Raw genomic sequence first — 20,493 nt, forward strand, 5'->3', positions numbered from 1 at the left:
CACCGTGTAGCAGCCTTTCACCCCCTACTGGGTTTCTGGTTTTTCTTAAAAAAAAAAAGGGAACAAATCTGCAAAGAAGAGGAAAAATAAACCATTCAAGCATCAGAAAAAGAACCCAAATATTCTCCATCTTCCAAACTCGTCACAAAGAGTTATTTTTTAATACAGTATCTATTAATACCGTATGAAATAATTGATTGGATAAATGTTGATATAACAGATAGAATTTCACACGGTTGGGGACTAGTGAAATTATGGACCGGAATAAGAACTTGCAATTGTTAGCATTCCATGATATAAAATGTTGGGGGTTTTTTAGCATTCCATACAATTGTTAAATTAATAATTCTCTAATTTATGCGATAATATATTATAAAAATTCATATAGGTCTCACATAATATATAAATTAATATTTCCTTGATACATAGTGCTTATGATTTGACTATTAGGTCTTTCTAAAATATGACTCAATCATTGTATGTTTCTTCTTGAAATTGATGTCACTTTAAATCTCATCTCTAATTTTTTTTTTTTTTAACATGATAATAAGGTATGGTGTGACACATGAATTATCTTTGTTGACTCACTTGCGAGCAGTGTTATGAAAAGTGCTCTAGGTGGCTTCCTAGGCGTTGGTTAGTTGCCACGAGTAGGCCATAATCGGTAAAACAATTAGGCGCAGCTTAGTCGGATGTTAGGCGACAATTGGGCGATCTAGGAGGTTGAGGTAGAGCCTAGCCGACACACTAATCGGTAAAAGACCACCACCCACAGGAAGGTATTGAGGCAAGCGAACGTTGAGGCCGCACGATCCATTGCCCGCCACCCACAACCCAAACCCTCCCTCACAAGCCGTGCCCACACACCTAAGATCAATCGATGGCTCGCAACCCACGATTGCAATAAGATCTGAAATTTTGAAAATTGGAAAAAAAAATAATAAAAAAAAGAGGAGAAACGAAGACTCACACCTACAAATAGATGAGGAAGACGAACAGAGAAGGGAAGAAGACAAACAACAAAGAAGAATGAAGAATGTTTTGGAATCCATTATTCTATTTAGGATCAAGAATATTTTTGGTCACCACCCTCAAATGAAGGTGATGCTCACCACTCTGTTTATCACCATTAGATAAGTTTAAATTTCGAGATTTGTATAGTGAGTAGACACAAATGTCACAATTTAGACTCATCTAACGGTGGTAATAGGATATGTGATAATTACCACCATTTGAGAGTGGTGAGCAATAATGCACCATTTAGGATTAGCAATCATATAAAAAGCCAAAAAAAAAAAGAATCTTTATAATAAATTAAGGGTAACATAAATGAATTCAAATTAATTATTTTATAAGAATAGTTATTTGCATTCTAAAAATTTCATTTCGCTCTCAACACTTTCTATAATTAGAAAGAAAAATATATTTATGAAAGGAAAAGGAGAATTTTTGAAGTGCTAATTAATAAATGTTCCTTTTTTTTTTCCATTTTAGTGTAGGCTCTTTTAAATTTTGGCATAAAATTGCTTTATTTTTGGATTTTAGGTTTAACAATACAAGAATTAGTAGGTAATTAGAAATTGTTTATATGTTATATAATAAATTCAATTAAAATAAAAAATCTCCTAAGCTCCATCCTATACCTCTAGGTGCTAGGTTCTTCCTTGCAGACTGATGCCTAGTGACTTTTAGAACATTACTTGCAAGTTAAATTTTTCTATAACAACCATTGTTGAAATTTTCTTAGTGCTACTTGGATTATCTTTGTTGTACTCGCGCAATACTTTACATACTTGATCGTCATTGTTGATTTTCTTTACACCTTTAAGATGAGAAGTCATTGTTGTATGTATGATGTATTCTGTTACTGTGGATTTTGTTTATTTAAATAGAGTTTTTGCTTAGTTAAAGGTTCATAAAGAATAATGTAATTGTCACATCCTAGCCTGGGCCCCCACAACATCCCTGGCTCGACTCCACCGTAGCATGATATTGTCCGCTTTGGGCCCTGACCATACCTTCACGGTTTTGTTTCTAGGAACTCACACGAGAACTTCCCAGTGGGTCACCCATCATGGGAATGCTTTCGCTCGAATCCAAAGTTAAGCGAGTTCGGGCAAGAGCATTCCCATGATGGGTGACCCATTGGGAAGTTCTCGTGTGAGTTCCTAGAAACAAAACCGTGAGGGCACGGTCTGGGCCTAAAGCGGACAATATCGTGCTACGGTGGAGTCCAGCCCGGGATGTGACAATTTGGTATCAGAGCCAATCCCTGGCCGGATGTGCACTGACAAGGACGTCGAGCCCCTAAAGGGGGTAGATTGTAACATCCCACATTGCCCAAGGGAGTGGATCCTGTAAGCCTTATATGTATATTCTCATCTCTACCTAGCACGAGGCCTTTTGGGAGCTCATTGGCTTTGGGTTCCATCAGAACTTCTAAGTTAAGCGAGAGCAATCCCATGATGGGTAACTCACTGGGAAGTTTTGCTCGCGTGAGTTCCTAGAAACAAAACCGTGAGGGCGTGATCGAGACCCAAAGCAGACAATATCGTGCTATGGTGGAGTCGAGCTCAGGATTTGGTAGGGACCCGGGTCGGGATGTGACAAGGGGCGGCTGACCGTCACCCACGACGGCACGTAAGGTGACACGTGGCCTGTGGGCCAATGATGTTTTATTTAAGTGCCACTAGATGCCCTAGGTTCATAATTTATATCCGTATGAAGTAATTTCATTATTTGGGCTTAGTTTCATTTCGACACATGAATAGGTCAAATATATGAATCGACGATCCAACCGTTGGATCGTCACCAAACTTTAATACATTATAGTGCATAATATTTGAGGATCATAGGAACTTACGGATCGGGAATCAGACATACGGATCTGCCCGAATTGGATTTATAAGTTTATAAAAAATAAATGTTAACTGTCACTTAGTTTTAGGCAATTGACGGAGATCCGACAGTTGGATCGTAATGAAATTTTAGTATGTTATTCTAGAAGTATAATGTGGATCTTTGGAGGTTGAGGATTAGGAATCTGAGATGCGGATCTTCCAGATTGAGTTTTGCAAGGTTATAGACCCATCCGTCGACGGTTGACTTGTGGTAAATGGGTCTCAAACTATTGTAGAATGTCCTCGAGGATGTACTTTATGTGAATTGTGTATTCTATTGATAAGAGTTCTGAGATGTGATTCTTGTTGGAAATATGCCCTAAAAGTCAATCTTTGGAAGAAACCTTTCAGGACAATAAATGGATGTATAGATGACTCTTATACATCAAATGGCGAAGATACTATTTAGGACTATCTCTATCAACGATATATGTCCTAAATGGTGAATCCATGGACAATGGATCGATTAAAAAAGTAATCTAATGATGTTAGACTACAGAGACCTTCTTCACATAACCATCATGTCCAAAAGGTTCCTGGTCATTGGATTGTCGGAGGGATACTGACAATGCATAGACCGGTATGTACTATGTCCGCTTCGATTAGAAGGATGGAAAGTCTCATCCCATTCATGTAGTGACACTAAGACAAGTATGTAGGTGCTCATTAAGGGAATGAGTTCACTGAACACAATCGAACGAGAGTACTTGCATGGAGGTTTACTCACATGTCAAGCAAGTAACTCTAATGGTTGGAATAATGTAAGTAGTCCTTTGACCTGAGGCATCATCGTTGCCTTGTGGTTGAGTACTTTATCTTTGATTATGTCAAAGTCACTCAATCCGCGGGTGTCCACGGCATAGTCGGGGTTAAGCCACTTAGTCATGAAGGCAAGTGAATGCGCAACAAGGAATCTTTAATCCTCGTTAAGAGAGGATGAATACTCTAAGATATGATTCGGGAATCTTCGGCCGAAGTATCGAGCGTTATAAAGGAAAGCGTTCCTATACGACTCAATTGAATCATATAAGAAGGAATAATCACATTAGGGGTTTGACATAACATATCCATACCCTAGTGATGTGATTGAGAGTATTGTTTTAGAGAAGGATCGAATTGCATTGTAATTCCAACTGAATAGGTTCTCCGAACAACTTCTACATTAGCTTGGGTAGCCATGATATATGGTTAGATGTCCCTCATGGCTTGTGAGTTCTTCTAGATGATTAAATGTAGTCGTCAAAGAAGAAGGTGAATTAAAGTAAGTTTTAATTCACTAAGTGATTGGATTAAATATAATCAATTGGATTGGTGTCAATCACCTCACTGCCTTGCTAATTAGAACCTAAAACGATTGTTCACCAATACACTATTGTAGTGAGTAATTAATGGATGATGGAAATAATTAATTGGATTAATTAAGTGTTGTGATTAATTAGAAAGTCTAAAGAAATCATAAAAACGATATAAGATCGTTTTGGGCTTAAAGAAATGTTCGGGTTTAATTGGGCCCATTGGGCCTAAACCCATTGGGCTTTTATTCAAGCATAAGATGACTTGAAATGATAAAAGCCCAAAAGCCCAAACAACACTAAGGAGGCCGGCCACATAAAGGGAAAGGAAGAGAGAGGAAGTCAAGTGGTTGACTAGGTTTCTTTGTTCTATAAAAGGAACTTTATAGAGATATTTTTCATTAGGGTTTTTGGGTGTTCAAAACAACAAAAGAGAAAAAGAAAATAACTCTCTCTTCAACACCAAAGGCCGGCCACCATAGGGAGATTTTAGCTAATCATGTTTTTCTCCCTTTGGTTATTCCTTCATCCTTCTCACTACACTAGTGGGTGAGGATCTTTAGAGGTCTTCAACTTTGGAGACTTGAAGAGAACCTCGGAGCACTCATTTGTAAACAAAGTGGAGGAGGCAAGGAAGGAGGCTAGGCTCAAGGAGTTCAAGGAGCAAAGGTCTTAGAGGTGGTCCATCCTTGGTCTAAGATCTAGATCAAGAGGTATAAAACTACTCCTAAACTTTGTTCTTATATAAATTTGTCTTTGATGCATCTTACATAAACCTATGAATCTTGAAGGGGATTTATGTGACTATTGCTTTGATATTATCTGATAACATGTTTCCGTTGCTTTCGTATATAAATTTTGAATTGTATATGCATGCTAGTTACTAGAAATCCCATATGAATCTCATAGATTTCCCTTCAAGTGGTATCAGAGCCAAAGGTTTATGTATGATGTGTCCTTTTGGATTTTATGCATATGGGTTTTAATATTATGTATGACATGTTGTTGCTTCATTCAAAATATGTTTATCTTTTGTTTTTCAATAGTTGAAAAATGTGAATCAATAGTTGAGAAAGATATGTATGCAAAAAGTGTTTTGTATGCATGAATGAAGAATGTGTTTAGAACAAATTTTGGGGTTTTGACTCTTAGGGAGGGCACGGCTAAAAGAATTTTTTTTTTTTTTGGCTATGTGTTTGTGTTTTTATTTTGAATCACACACACACTTTAAAGCTAGAAAGTAGAAACCTTGTCACTTTTGTTTTTGGGTTTGAAAAATCACCAAGAATACACAAATCTTGAAAATGTGTTCATGGTTTTGTTCTTGGCGTTCATGGTTTGGTTTTTGGTGAAAATGGTTTTATTTGGTTTTCATGCATTGTTTTGTGGTTTTGGATGATGTACATACCATCCATAGCCATATCAAAAATTTTAAAATCCTAGACTTGACTAGGAGATTTCCATCACCCTTTTCACTAAAGTCTTTAAAGCCAAAACCAAGTGACAAGCAAAATTTAATTTTTTTCTACTTTAACTTGGTTTAATGCATTATGGGTGAGACTTCCCATCCTCCCCTTAATGTGGCCGGCCTCCCCTAGTGGATTACCCACTTGTGGGTTTTTTTTTAATCTTTGAAAAGTTGATATTTATACTTTCAAGTATTTACGGTTTGACCCCTAACTTTTTCATATTTGCATTTAGGCCCCTACTATTTGAAAAGTTAAAATATTTTATTTTAATTTTATTGGTTGTTTGAACTCATAATATTATTATGCCCATATGCACTAAATCTAAATGTTTATGTTGCATTCCATATGATTATTTAATGTGATTAAGTAGTTAGAAAAATGGGTGACTATGGACTTATGCCTTAAACGATAATTGAGCTATGAGATAAGGCGCTAAACTCAAATTGTTTGAACCTTGGGAATGTGTTTTAATTACTGTTTCAATTGGACCTTGTCACCTTGGACATTAATCTATCTCTCCCTCTTAGTATGTGTAATTTGTAGGAATTTGTACAAATCGGTTTGTAATTCTTATTACTTCTTAATCTCTTTTAGTTAGTTGATTCCCTCTAGTGCTAGACTAGAGTTTCTTTAACTATTGGTAAGGAGACATAACTAAAAGAGGGTTTTGACAGGAGATTAAAGATTAAATGGGTCCAACGCCCTAATTAGCAATGAATGATCGTCTTTCATTTCTAATGGCTCAATGAAAATGTTTTAATTGGATTGAAAAGCACGTAATTAAATTGACACAACCTCCCCGAGTTCTTATTCAACAATGTTGGCTCGTTGTTGCAATAACCTCATAAGTCCATGGTCATCCAAGAGCCTAAGATAACTATAAAGTCCAAATTCAAAGGAATGCAAAAACCATAAGTAGTAGTAGTTACTTCCAATATTTGAAATATTCGTTTTTAATATTGATTTGTTTTTTCTCAAAACAAATAGTGGGAGTATCATACGCTACTAAAATATAATGAATACAATTAGTAGTTATATATATCTCCAATATTTTGAAAAATGTTTTGATATTGATTTGTTTTATGAAAACAAATAATGGGGATATCGTATGCTACTAATTTCATTAACTTTGGACTAATAGTTATAATAGGACAATTTATTTGAATATGATTAAATAAATAAAAATTGATGAGACCTTAAAATCCCTCAACCAACATACAATATTAAGTTGAAAGCGTAAGAGTGCTTTGAACACTTTTTCGTGGCCTTCCACCGTGGTAGGCTCCAATCGTTTGTGACTTGTACACCGCCTTCACCCTATCATGGGGGAGTGCAAAGTGCATGCTTATACTCAGGAGGAGTTTATTTAAAACATTTGATGAGGTTAAGGTAGGCAACGAGTGTGGCCAACATCGTATCATCGTGAGGTCATACTTGAACCCCTATCTAAACCGGCATGGTGGGAAAGAACTTAACTAAGAGAAATGGTGCCAACATCGTATCATCATGAGGCATTGTTTTCTAGAGGCCAAAAAGATGGGTAATCACAAGAGGTTGTTGTGAATGGGTACTTGTACCCTCTCATTATTATTTTTGCTAGCCGACATCGTATCATCGTGAGGTGGGCTTGGTAATAGTGAGCCTCCCATAACCCGCTAGGAGCTTTCTTTGAAATCTCCCGGATTCCATCTCGAGGGATATGGAATTTGCCAAAAATGGTGGGTGGTGTCATTCGGTTTAAAGACCCGAATCGTTTGACTTAATCAACAATCAAACTAATTATTTTATTGTTTATGTATCATAGATATGGTTGGAAGCACACTCGTGAAAATACTCGACAAACATTGCCTAGAGGGGCACAATTTCCCATCATGGTATTGTAATGTCAAGATTCTCCTAACATTGGAGAAGATTGTTTACGTGCTAGACAAGGCCCCACCTCACATACCTCTCGGCCCTGAGGCCACTGAGGATGAACGTGCTAAGTATGACAAGCACATTGAGGATGATACACAAGCCAAGTGCTATCTGTTGGCTTCCATGAATGAGAAGCTACAGAGACAGCACGAGGGCATGGACAGTGCATCTTCTATCATACTCCATCTTATGGAGTTATATGGTGAAGGGACGCGCAACCGTCGCTTTAGCACTGTCAGTGAACTTGTGAAGACCAAGATGGTCAAGGGGGCTCCAGTACATCAACATGTACTGAAGATGATAGGACTCATTGAACAATTGGAGAACCTAGGTACTCCACTTGACGGGGAATTGGCCCAGGACTTCATATTGGCTTCTCTTTTTGATTCATTCTCGCAGTTCGTAATGAACTACAATATGAATAAGATGGATAGTATTCTCTCTGAGTTACTAAACATGTTAGTAACTGCCGAGAAGACTATGAAGAAAGAGAACGTTGTAGGGACTGCTGCAGTAGCCTACAACAAGCCATCATATTCCAAGGCCAAGCCGCAAGGCAAAGGCAAAGGGAAGGAGAAAAAGTCTCCCACTCCTAAGCCGCAAGGAGGAGTGAGGAAAAAGAAGGCAAAGGAGCCCAAGGGGACTTGCCACCACTGTGGAAAGGAGGGGCATTGGAAGAGGAATTGCAGGTTATACCTTGCAACTCTTAAGGACAAGCCACAAGGTATGGTTTATGTTATTATCTTCAATTCTAATTGTTAGATCTTCTAAATATTTATATTTGATATAAAGGGCTAATCACTTGTATAATTGTATATAGGTGGAGGAGCCAAGTAGAAGAGGAACAAGCAAAGAAAAGTGTGGAGAAGGGTTCGGCCACCATGATTTTGCTTACTACTTAGGAAGTATGTTAGGCATTTAAAGATAGTCTTTAAACTTTCTTATTTTGTTAAGAACTTTTTAAGTGGCTTCATATGATGGAAGACCACTATTAGTGCCTACATGAAGGTATATAATTAGTCTCTAAATGTATAGAGCTAATTCTTTTTGTATTAAACATTATGAATGTTTGAATTATCATATCAATGTAATGTGATGAATGCCTTATAATATATTATTTCCTTTATGAATTGAATATTGTCTTGTTGTATCCTAGTTGAGATACAAGATTTATATCACTTATTGTAATGTGATGACCAAACTTTAGACTTATCAATTATGGATAGATCTCACATGTAGGACATAAAAGGATACAATGAATCTTTAGATTTGGTTCCAATTGTCTACCTATGAGTTCTATAAGAATTGACAAAGATCTAGAGATTCCTTTCTTGAAGAAAAGGAAGATCACATTATAATGATATAAGTAATAAGAAAAACGTTTCTTATATGGTTATCGCTTAAACCACAATAATCAAGATCACTCTTGATTCAATTAGTAGTTTTGAACAACTAAATGGGCATTCTTTAAATTGTTTTAAAATGTCAATTGTGTTAGTGATTAAACCAAGAAAGAAGTGTCTAAATCTATAAAATGTTTAAAGACTTTAGTCACTTAATAACGAGACATTAACTTAGTGAAGATTGAAACAAACGAGCTTGAAAGGTTTTAAAGCTACTACACAATGTCCTCTACCCGTATACTCCACGTTTATACATTTTGAATGTATGAAGTGATTTCTCATTAAAGTCATGAGAAATAGTGGGAGGTGTGAAAATGGATATAAACTCAAATGTGATTGGTTTATAGTTGTCTAAAGAATAATAGTACTTGACTATTATTAAGAGTTTGTAATTTTAATTGTTAAAGGAATCAAGCTCTTCAAACGTTAAAATTCTATGTTGTGTAACATTCTAAAGAATAGTCTTTGAATGTTGGTTTCATCAACCTAACATAAAATGGTTATATGTTGGGAGTTGTCCATCATTCTCTTTTATGAGAACAAACTAATAACAAAGCCCATGGACAAATTTGATGAAACAAAAGCGAATAGTTTCAAAATGAGTCACAACATATAGTTTAACAACAAGACAATCCAAATTCAACATCTTTTGTAACTATAAATGCTCTATGTAGTTTTGATTAAGAATTATATCAACCACCTAGAAGGAATGGTTGAGTTTCTATATCCTTAGTAGGAACCATGCTTCCACTAAAGACTTGGATAATTCTTATAAGACTACATTAAAGGTCTTAGTATGACTAAAACTTGTAGTATGGTGTATGACACCATATAATTTAAATGAATAGACTTGACAAAGCAAGTCACACATTTCAAAAGGAATTACTTGAGAAGGAATTCTTTTGTGTATGATTCGTTTAAATAACTTGTGTTAGCTAGAGTTGTTGATAGTCTCAAAATAGTTGAGACATCATCAATAAGCTAATGGATCTTAATGATTGTCAATAGATCCAAGACAAGTTAGTGGGACCAATATGCATTCAAATCAAGAAAATATTATTGTTAAGTTTTTGAATGAATGCTAAGTTACAACAAGGCCAGTGGGAGTGATATCATAATTTGAGCAACAAGATATGAATAAAGTCTATTTGATAGACATGATAAAACATAGATGTTACTCAAAAATGACAAAATTATGACACGGTCAATTTTGAAGTAAAGACTTGAAATTGGACTTAATGATATAGCAAGGCTATCTCATAAATGTTTAATGGGGAAATTAAATCTCAAATGTTGAAGATTTGAGAAGGCGTTTTCCTATATGATAGAAAAATCACTTTCATAACCCTTATAATGAATGTGTCATAAAATCACAAAAGGGACACATGTATGGACTTGTGAGATGATATCCAAAGGTGAAAAACCACAGGGGTTGTCACTTTAAGATATTACTATATCCCAGGATCAGAACCAAAGCAACTGATAAAGTATTATTGCCTTTAAGAAAGGAACATCAGAGTAGGACTCTGGAAGCGTGCATTCACTCAGGTTATTAACCAAAGTGAAAATAACCATTTTAACAAATGGAACTTCATAATGGATGAAGTACTAATCATATGAATGTATTGTAAGTATTGTACTACAATGGTCTCAAGGTTGGAGCAAAGTTTGTATAAAGTATACAAACGAAATATATGACGATATATTGTTTTAGAAACTGCTTCAAAAGGTGTTTTGAATGGAAGGGGTTCTTTTAGAACCAATGATTGAATCCAAACCATAAGGTCATTAGTAGGACACTACGACGTAATGGGGCGATAGCTCAAGCCATGGAATCAAGGTCTCATCAAAGTATTCGAACACAAGAAAGAGACATCATCAAATGTTTTGGAAACATTTGATAAGTGAATCCCTTTTAAATAAAAAGGACTAATACATAACCAAGTTAACCTACGAGCATAAGCTCTCTCAACTAGCATGTATAAGATACACTAGTGATTGACTTTAGTGCAAGTGGGAGATTGTTGGAAATATGCCCTGAAAGTCAATCTTTGGAAGAAACCTTTCAGGACAATAAATGGATGTATAGATGACTCTTATACATCAAATGGCGAAGATACTATTTAGGACTATCTCTATAAACGATATATGTCCTAAATGGTGAATCCATGGACAATGGATCGATTGAAGAAGTAATCTAATGATGTTAGACTACAGAGACCTTCTTCACATAACCATCATGTCCAAAAGGTTCCTGGTCATTGGATCGTCGGAAGGATACTGACAATGCATAGACCGGTATGTACTATGTCCGCTTCGATTAGAAGGATGGAAAGTCTCATCCCATTCGTGTAGTGACACTAAGACAAGTATGTAGGTGCTCATTAAGGGAATGAGTTCACTGAACACAATCGAACGAGAGTACTTGCATGGAGGTCTACTCACATGTCAAGCAAGTAACTCTAATGGTTGGAATAATGTAAGTAGTCCTTTGACCTGAGGCATCATCGTTGCCTTGTGGTTGAGTACTTGATCTTTGATTATGTCAAAGTCATTACATCCGCGGGTGTCCACGGCATAGTCGGGGTTAAGCCACTTAGTCATGAAGGCAAGTGAATGCGCAACAAGGAATCTCTAATCCTCGTTAAGAGAGGATGAATACTCTAAGATATGATTCGAGAATCTTCAGCCAAAGTATCGAGCGTTATAAAGGAAAGTGTTCCTATACGACTCAATTGAATCATATAAGAAGGAATAATCACATTAGGGGTTTGACATAACATATCCATACCCTAGTGATGTGATTGAGAGTATTGTTTTAGAGAAGGATCGAATTGCATTGTAATTCCAACTGAATAGGTTCTCCGAACAACTTCTACATTAGCTTGGGTAGCCATGATATATGGTTAGATGTCCTTCATGGCTTGTGAGTTCTTCTAGATGATTAAATGTAGTCGTCAAAGAAGAAGGTGAATTAAAAGTAAGTTTTAATTCACTAAGTGATTGGATTAAATATAATTAATTGGATTGGTGCCAATCACCTCACTGCCTTGCTAATTAGAACCTAAAACGATTGTTCACCAATACACTATTGTAGTGAGTAATTAATGGATGATGGAAATAATTAATTGGATTAATTAAGTGTTGTGATTAATTAGAAAGTCTAAAGAAATCATAAAAATGATATAAGATCGTTTTGGGCTTAAAGAAACGTTCGGGTTTAATTGGGCCCATTGGGCCTAAACCCATTGGGCTTTTATTCAAGCATAAGATGACTTGAAATGATAAAAGCCCAAACAACACTAAGGAGGCCGGCCACATAAAGGGAAAGGAAGAGAGAGGAAGTTAAGTGGTTGACTAGGTTTCTTTGTTCTATAAAAGGAACTTTATAGAGATATTTTTCATTAGGGTTTTTGGGTGTTCAAAACAACAAAAGAGAAAAAGAAAATAACTCTCTTCAACACCAAAGGCCGGCCACCATAGGGAGATTTTAGCTAATCATCTTTTTCTCCCTTTGGTTATTCCTTCATCCTTCTCACTACACTAGTGGGTGAGGATCTTTAGAGGTCTTCAACTTTGGAGACTTGAAGAGAACCTAGGAGCACTCATTTGTAAACAACGTGGAGGAGGCAAGGAAGGAGGCTAGGCTCAAGGAGTTCAAGGAGCAAAGGTCTTGGAGGTGGTCCATCCTTGGTCTAAGATCTAGATCAAGAGGTATAAAACTACTCCTAAACTTTGTTCTTATATAAATTTGTCTTTGATGCATCTTACATAAACCTATGAATCTTGAAGGGGATTTATGTGACTATTGCTTTGATATTATTTGATAACATGCTTTCGTTGCTTTCGTATATAAATTTTGAATTGTATATGCATGCTAGTCACTAGAAATCCCATATGAATCTCATAGATTTCCCTTCAATTCTATAATTGGTCACAGGCACCAATCGTTCGAGACGCCTTGATATGCGTGCTAGGGAACCATAGCGTGGACTCTAGGTGAGTGAATCTTTTCCTTTCCATCGTATATTATATATATAAATATGTGTATGTGATTGATAATTCCATAAACGTATATAATTGATTATGGCTTACGATTACTGTGAATGCTTTGAAATAATTATTGTGAACTACGAACGGCTTGATCCCTGTTTAGGGTACGTAGGTAGTCTAACGAGACGTTAGATGCAGCCATATAAGAAATGAGATTAAAAATCGAGACAATAGCCTTGTTTAAGGAATTGAGCAATGTGAGGGATATTGGTGAAAAATGTGCGTTTTAACTTTATGTTTTGGTGATTAGTAGTTAGTACACCATATTATATAATTGGAAATATTATGAAATGTTTTAATTTTAGATTTTATCATGGCATATCCATACGTATATTCCTTGCACATAATTATTGCGAACGCTTTGAAGTGCAAAGGTGAACGCAGGATACACAGGTAAATTTAGGTAAGTTTAGGTAAGTTCAAGTATACGGTATTAGTTGAATTGATGGGGTTATGATATGACTACATTTACGTTTTTAGCAACTCCGATACTGTCGTACAGGTTGCAATAGTAGGCAACTCCGGTATTGTCGTACAAGTTGCCTATGAGTCGTACATGTTGTATTAGATGCATTTAAAGCTCATAAACCTGCACCCCGGGTGATTGTGATTTAGCCAGAGATATGGTACAGGCTTGTTTATAATGTCACCTCCCGCACCCTATTCTCACATTGGATCCAATTTAGGTGCACAGTCTTGTGCTAGCAATGATTGATGAGCTATGATTTCAGTCGTATAGGTCACTAGAGGTGACTTCGGCTTATGTGCTAGCAATGATTGATAAGCTATGATTTCAGTCGTATAGGTCACTAGAGGTGACTTCGGCTTATGTGGTAGCAATGATTGATGAGATATGTGATGAGATATGGATAAGTCGTACACGTCATTATAGGTGACTCCGACTTACGAGCTAGCATACGTGATGAATATGTGATGAAAATGTGATGAGCTAGCATACGTGATGTATATGTGATGAAAATGAGATGAGCTAGCATACATGATGAGCTAGCATATGTAATGAATATGTGATAAGCTAGCATACGTGATGAATATGTGATGAGCTAGCATATGTAATGAATATGTGATGAGCTAGCATACGTGATGAATATGTGATGAGCTAACATATACAATGAATACGTGACGAGCTAGCCTAGGTGATGAAATATGTGATGAACTAGTATATGTGATGAGATATGGATAAGTCGTACAGGTCACCCTAGGCGACTCCGACTGCATACTAGTATGAGTTATTAATCGCATGATTATTTGATATTATTGATGAGATGTTGTGTTGTGGTATATTATGATTTTTCTAGAAATTATACAGGGTTGTAGCGAGGGGTTATAATGTTTTATATGTGGTTCTATTAATATTTTACTTTTAGGGCCACTCACCCTTGTCTTGTCTTCACCCCCCCCCCAGGTTTTATTAGCTGAGCTTTCTTATCGTTGAAGATTCATGGCGATTCTGAGTATTGGAGATTATTTTTTCACTCTTTTGTACTTGCTTATGTTCTAACATCGCGTGTGAAGTGGGTTTATTCCCGCTCACAAGTGCATTCTGGTATTTAGGCACTCTTAGGTTTAAATTTAAGGAAAACTAATGAAAAGGGTTTGAAAACTTTGAGTTTTAATGATAAGGACAAAATAAAGGGTAAAGTGAATAGTACCAGGATTGACTTTTTAGTGTAAAAATGTGGTTTTTTGTTAAAGTGAACAGTACCGGGTGCTTTTCGTTAAAGTTCCCTTAAATTTATTCATATTTTTCCACATCATCACACTTTATGGCTACGTCACCTTCTAGGTGTCGGCCAACACAGATTGATTTGGAGTCCTAGTGGACTTTCCGGGTTGGGGTGTGTCAGTAATACGATGAGTACAATCTATTTCTACAAAAATACATAAATTTAAATTACAAAGGAAAGAGCAAAAGTTTTTTTTTTTTTTTTGTTTTAAAGGCAAAAATACTCCCCCGTCTGAAAAATATATCATCCAATACGCAATGTTATTGACATTTCCAATTTCTCATGGTCATCCTGCACTAAATAATAAGATACGTCTAAGCGTGAATCGGGCAGAGAGGTGCATGCAAGTTCACTTAGATGGGCTTTGCGTATACTTCGCAGCAATTTACTAGTTTGGTACATATTATTAATTTAATAAGTCACAAAGGCGGATCATTAATTAATACATAAACCTAATCGCTATCAACTTTGCTTTATTCTATCCGCAAGAAAAATAACCTCGCTTGTATGAGCACATGTGGGACTGGGAGAACCAAATAATGAAGGTTTTGCGTCCTATTGTTAACTCAACTGTGCTTTTAAGCTTAAGCCATCAACTGACGTTTGGCATGAAGTAGTGTTTAAATAGAAAAAAATAAAACTTGTCAAAATTTTGTGTCCATATAGATACTACTGGCGTTCGGGCTGAGCAGAAGCAAACAAAACTCTCTCTCTCTCTCTCTCTCTCTCTCTCTCATACAAAGGGCCAAAAGCGTATAGACATTTATAGGATAGGTTTATCTGTAGTGTATGTAATGTGCTATGTTAATAATGCAATGATATATTAATTTTCTTTTTTTTTTCACACGACATTGTGTATTGGAACAAGACGTATGCTATGGTAGCGCTTTTGTGTTATGTAAGTTTTTCTTTTATTTATTAAGTGACAAAAAACTTCCCAGTCAATCACCATTGAATTTAATAACAAAATAGAGAATACATATATATGCTTTTAATGTGTGAATCTAAACCATTGTATTGAATCTAATGGTTGTTGACTATGTAAGTTTTTCTTTTATTTATTAAGTGACAAAAAACTTCACAGTCAATCACCATTGAATTTAATAACAAAATAGAGAATACATATATATGCTTTTAATGTGTGAATCTAAACCATTGTATTGAATCTAATGGTTGTTGACGATGAAACTTTGGTCATCAAATCCCTAAGAGAATGTGACTCGAGAAGATTGTATAGGCATATTTTTTACTTTTATACAAAAATATAAATGGTAAGAGTTGAAGCTAAGCTAAACAATCTTCTAGTGTTAAACTTGCCATTTAGACCACCTCCAAACGAGATGTCAAATTTTAAACATAAAATTTAAATTTAATAGCTTATGTGGCACTTTGACATCTTTTAAAGTTTCTCTCTCTACTCGATATGTCAAATTTTTAATATAAAATAAAAATTTGTATTTATTTTCTTTGCATTGGTAATGAAAGAAAAAGAGTTAAAAAATTATAAAAATATTTAAACATTGCATTGGCGATGAAAAAAACGGGGCAATGCTTAAATCAATAAAAAATTAATAAACTTTTTTAACAATTAATTAAAAAAGTTGAACCTGCTGTTAAATTTGGCAGCAAGGAAGGAGGAGAGATGTCATGCCACATCAGATTTGGCTTCTCGGTTGGAAAACATGGTTGCAATTTTTCTTACTGTTATTGCTGATTTGGACATTTTGATATTTTCTTTGGAGATACTCTAATGAGATCGAACCTAAGACTTTTTATCTATAAATAGAGAATAGTACCTTAAATAGTAATACTAGTGACATACATATTTTCTTCAAATATTGTTCTTTTTTATTTACTCTTTTATATACAAAAGTTCAAGTCGCACTCATGTACAACATAATTCTTGAAAGTTTTAGAATTTTCAAACTATACTTCAAGTATTTAAAAGAAAACATTATGTTGATTCCATAACAATATGAATTTTGCTCTTGATTGATGCTTTTTGATAGTTCAAATGAATAATTTTAGAACGTCTCAAAACAAAAAATTATAGTTGGATGGAATCGCCATTGGCTAGTATTTTTGTTCTAGAAGTTCATCTTTTCTCATCTATGATCACCCTTCTCTTTTACATGATTTTTGAGAGCACCCACTTTTTCCCTGGCAATGGCTACACTAGTAGAAAAAACAGGAAAGGACAAAATGGCAGGAAAAAAATATTCGTAGAGCAAAAATGGCAGGAAAGGAAAAAAAAAATATTTATGCGACAAAAGCATTTTTTCGCGTAAGAATACTTCGCGCGACGAACTCTTGTGGTCGTCGCTCAAGAAAATGCTGGAAAAAAAGAATTGCTGTCAAATTTTTGCGTGTCGAAAATTTCCACATATTTATCGCACAACGTTTCACTGAAATGGTAAGATGCCTTCAAACTCTCCCATTTAGTGCACATTTATGTCGTGAGTTTGCATGACGAACATATGAGTTTGCTCGACAGCGCTATTCGTCGCGCAAAGTGTTTCGAGTGCTACATAAACACAATTTCAGAACCCTAATTTTCAAATATTTTGTTTCAAAGGTAATGGCTAATTCGAGTGAAGGTTCTCACGAAGGGAAAGTTGTATTGCGACTAGAAAGGTATTGGCGTAAGCAAGTGCCCTACTTTGAAGACAAAAGTAGGGTTGATGCTTACTCCAAACTTAGGTTTGATATTTGGGGTTGGGGGCGGAGGGAATGATCTGTTGAGTATGAGTCTTGGAGAAAGGTGCCTGAGGAGTTGAAGAAGTCCATGCTGGGGGAGTTATCGGTAAGTTTGTATTAAATAATGTATAATTATTTTTGTTAAAAACTAGTATTTTTTAAATTACTAATTTATTGTTATTGACATTAATATAGTTTCATTGGGATGTTGAAGGAATCGATGAGAAATAGCAGAACTATCTAATGACCTTTTCAAGAAGCATTTCCGGCAATGGAAGTTTGATGTGATGCAGGACGTGCAGCGAGGTGCTGCTGCCCCAGAGGAGGATGATTGAAGTTGAAGTGTAATTTTTTTTATGAAATTTTGTTGTGCAAAATCTTGTGCTACTAAATATTTCGTCGAGCAAAATATCAAATTAATTTAATTAAATAGAAAAATCAAAAATCAAAAACTTGCGTGACGAAATATTTCGTTGTGCAAAGTACCTTCGTGCGAGAAAGATCAATTTTCGTCGCACAAACCCTATCTTCGCGAGCTTTGCACGATGAACCATGCACAACAAAATTTTCGTCGTGCAAGGTTTTGGGCAACGAAATCTTACTTTGTGCAACAAATCTTATTTCGTCACGCAAAGTATTTTTTGTAGTAGTGCTAGTCTGCATTCTTGAGGATCCATTACTTCCCATTGGGTATAAATTGTAATCAATCTCTAACAAGACGCCACATGTTTTAAGTTTCCCACATGGCATTGCACGATTGTTTTGGGATATTGCCACCTTGGTAACTATGTTTCAAGTAACTCTGTAGCCTGGTCTTGGGTCCATTTTATATCCTATGTCCATTGGCTTTCTATGTTCTCTAAACGAATTTGTACTGTGTTTCAATTCTATCTCCATCAGTCCCTACGTCTGGTCTTCACGCACCATGGAAATAAATTTTCTAAGGAGAAATAATATTGAATTTGTTTGGGTTAATATTTGAACTTTGGGCTGCAAATGTGTGGAAGCTCAAAAATGCCAATTAAAGGAAAACCTGCCCAGAGCCCAACATCATGCCCAGAGACAAGTTGGTACTTTCCCATTAATGCATAGGGCATGTGCCTATGATTTAAGTGTCAAGTGATGGGGACTAACTCACAATCAACCCAAAAGCACTTTTTGGGGGCAATACAAGGGCAATACAAGTAAAAAGCTGATGACTCACTACCCTTCAACAACTTTCAGGCAAGACTAAAGCTACTGCAGTCGAGCTAATATGCCTATAAAAGGAGGAAGAGGCCCCAAAGACAAGGATACTCAACCAATCAAACAAAGAAACATACAAACTTTGCTCTCAAGCCATATTTGTATCTAAAAGCTATAATCAGCCCAGATCTCAATCCTTTTCAGGATCATCCCTCACAAAAGCCATCTTTTGTCTAGTTTAGAAACTCTGCTATCACCCTTAGTAATGTAGTATCGATTCCCTCGTGTAAACTTGTTTACCATCCATCCCTTCTTAGCATATAAACGTTGTAAACTCAAAAGAGAAATGATTGCAAGAAGTTCAACCTTGCCTAACAAGGTGAAATCTTGCTCAAAGTTCAACCTTGCCCGACAAGGTGAAATCTTGCTCATAGTTCTTTGTTTGTTTTATAGTTAATAGATTTACTGCTTAATGTATTCTCTAGCATGTATTCAAGTCATATCCATCGGTTTTCCTACTTTAAGAGTCTCATTTATACCTGGATCTGGTCACCTTAATGAATATGCCTTCATTTAAAACCAATCAAGAATTGAGTAGATGACATAAGGGGATCTGGACTCCCCTCACTCGAACATACAAGACTATGAACTGAAAGTCCTTGGTCATAAGGCAAGAAAAAGAACTTAATGTGGACTTAACCCATCCACAATAATCCTTTGGTAATAAGAATGCCGAGTAACTTGGGGCGTAAGTAATCGACTAAATACACTTGTTTTACATCTGCTATACTGAGATAGCAGTGGCACACCTAGGACTTAGAGTAGCAATGATTCAACTACAGTGATGGCTTGGTGTAGGTGCATCATTGGGTTCTTATGGTTTCTGTAGCAGCAGTTTCATACTGCTACAGGTTGTCAGGCGTAACGGGATGGCGAAAGAATAGGTTGCAAAAGTAGATTAGGCAGCAGGTTCAATGGTGCGAACTTGGCGTAAAAGCAGTGGCAGGCAACAGGTTCTAAGTTTCTAATGGAGACTAGTTTCATAAAAAACTAGCAACAACGACACACTTGATCCCTGTTCATTTTGAATTCAAAGTGGGTAGCAATGACAACAGTTGCTCACTAATCGAGGAATAGCAACAACGATAGTCACTCGCTGATCAAGAGATAGCAACAACAATAGTCGCTCACTGATCAAGGACGGCGCATCAACCAAGGTTGAGATGCGGCGGTGCTATGCAGTTAAGGTTTTTTTCTTCAACCTGACTCTGGTGCCAAGAAGAGAATGCTTTGAATGATATGTTTATTCTTCTCAGCAAAAGGTATAATGTACAATCTTAATTCTAACCAAATAGGAAAGAATAATTACAAGATCTTACAAAGAGATTTCTCCCAGATTACACGGGATCCATCATAAACTAGGAAATCCTAAACTATAGGAACCTATACAAGTTAATAGGAGAGAGGGATGTCGGAGCGAGAAAGGGTTGTTGGAGCATGAGAGAGAGTTTATAGAGAGGAACAGCAGAGGGGAAAGTGTTTGGGATTTCAACTTCCCGATATTCTTGCGCGATGAATAAAAAGGTATTTGTTATGCAAAAAAGTCAAATTTTCATGAAATCATTTTTGTGCCCGCCCAGAAAGTCAAATTTTCAACTCATTGCACGATGAATAAGAATGTATTCATCGGGCATTGGACATTTGTGCAATGAATACATTCATGTTCGTTGAGCAATAAGCTGAAAATTTAATTTCCCCAGGTCAAATTTTTTCAAATAAAAACAATTTATTTATAACATAAGATAAATAAATTGTAAAAATGATCATTTAAT

Source organism: Malus domestica, chromosome 08, assembly GCF_042453785.1.
Source record: "Malus domestica chromosome 08, GDT2T_hap1".
Lineage (NCBI taxonomy): Eukaryota > Viridiplantae > Streptophyta > Magnoliopsida > Rosales > Rosaceae > Malus > Malus domestica.